This window comes from Pteropus alecto, unplaced genomic scaffold, assembly GCF_000325575.1.
Source record: "Pteropus alecto unplaced genomic scaffold, ASM32557v1 scaffold5, whole genome shotgun sequence".
Taxonomy (NCBI): Eukaryota; Metazoa; Chordata; class Mammalia; order Chiroptera; family Pteropodidae; genus Pteropus; species Pteropus alecto.
The window spans coordinates 28,888,288-28,890,113 of NW_006441953.1; the positions used below are offsets into that span (position 1 = coordinate 28,888,288).

General features: G+C 64.0%; 1 protein-coding gene across 1 annotated transcript in view; it reads left to right on the forward strand.

Annotated features, from left to right (window-relative positions):
* WDR1 (WD repeat domain 1) overlaps window positions 1–1,826 on the forward strand; it is a gene marked incomplete at its 5' end in the record, with an annotated part of 38,006 nt that overhangs the window by 31,847 nt on the left and 4,333 nt on the right. The gene's annotated exons all lie outside the window — the stretch shown is intronic.

Consider the following 1,826-nt stretch of genomic DNA (forward strand, 5'->3'; position numbering starts at 1 on the left):
AGAGCGGGGTTTCGAACGGGGCGTCGGCCCCCCTGTGTGTCCGCAGGCGTCAGACACAGCAGGAGCCTTGGGCCTTCGCTCATGGTCACACCCCAGCCGTGCAGAGCTGGAGCCGTGGCCACCTCTCCCTCCGGGCCGCCCTTCTCTCCCCTGACCGCTCACGGGAGGGTCACGAGGAAGAACACGTCGAACTCTTGGCTCTTTTGTAAGTCCTTCCGTAAACGAGGAGCCTGGAGCTTAGAGTGACCTGGTGACTTCCCCAAGGCCGCATGATGGCGGAGCCCCAGGCCAGAGTGGGGTTTGCCGTCCCAGCTCCACAGCCTGGTTCTCATTCAAGACAGTGAGGCCTCCACATCTTTCTCTGGGGATTTCTGGAGCAAAGGCCCTTGATCAAGACCCCTGCCTGACCCACTTCATACAGGATTCTGCTCCGTCTGTCAGCAGACCTGGGCGTCCCGGTGTGTAGATCAGAGAAGGCAGGGTGACCGAGCCCCCGTTGGCACAAGTGACAGAGCCTGCTAAAGAAAGCTGCCGCTCAGGACCCACGGCCCCTCCTCCCTTCTGTGAGCTTAATTGCTTCGGGGAGAACAGATTCTGTGTCCTAGATAACGCGAACCTCCTGCCAGGCAATTGCCGCAGACAGCCTGGGTGGTCAGTGGGGTACAGAGGGACGAACGGGGAGAGACCAGAAGGTGGGGTCCGTGGGGCGGGGCTTTGCAGGTGAGAGAGAGTGGGCTGTCTCCCAGGCGAGAGTTCTCGCTCTGCTCAGAGCCGTGGGGCTCTGGGCACCTGGCGGGCCATCTTTGTACCCTGTGTCCTCTGTGATGGGGAGGAGACACCACCATCCCCAGGGGTTCAGCACCCCTAGCAGGGGGTGTGGCTCCCGCTCCGGGGACTCTGGCTGCTGGCTTCGTTGGCTTTTATTAGTACCCACCCTTAACCCTGAATTCCCTCTTCGCGATGGCTTTTACACCCTGGGAGGCTGAGTCTCAGGCCATTCGTGAGCTGTCCCCACAGGTGGTGGCTCAGCCACACCAGACCCTGGTTTTCTGCCTCCAGAGCCCTTTGGTAGGGCCTGGATACCCAGGCACTCGGCCCCGCCTGGGGACTGTCCTGCCCCCAGAGTAAGAGTCCAGGTGGGTGCTGGCTGAGGAGCACGGGAGAGGTGCACAGGGCACTTTGAGGACACGCCTGTGAGCCATCTGCCGTCCCCCGCCCTTCCTGGCTCTGGTCTTGCAACAGGAGAGCGGGGAGCCTCCCGGGCCCCGGACCCCAGCCCTGTGGCCCGCCTGCTGGCACCAGTCCCCAGGGCCCGTTTTCTCTGTAAGATGGGGTGCCAGTACTGGCTGCTCCACAGATGGCAGGTCAGAGCTGGGAGGGGTATTTCCTTGGCTCACGGGAACCAGAACCCGGTGCGCGTGTGCCGTGTCCCGTGTCCGTTCCCAGGGCCGGCTCCGAGCCTGGCACTGCCAGGCACTCTTGTCCTCCTGGACCTCGTGGGAGCTCCGTCCATCATGCTCGCGTGACTGTAGGAGCTACGTTTGGTTCAGGCGCCCGGCTTCCCAAGAGGCCGGTGCTGGCGGTGGCGGTGGCATAGCGGAGCGATCCCATGACGGCAGCAGCCGGCGCTGACCGTGATGCCACGACTCGCAGCTGTCCCTGTCCCCGCTGGCTGATGAGGGAGGAAGCACAGCTCGGGGTCACGGGGCTGAGTCTGGAGCCCTGGCCCGCCCTCAGCAAGGTCAGGGACGGAGCCCAGACCGGGACCGAGGACCGAGCGACGGTTGCCCGGGCCCCTGCGTCACCTGGCTGCCTGCATGTGTTTC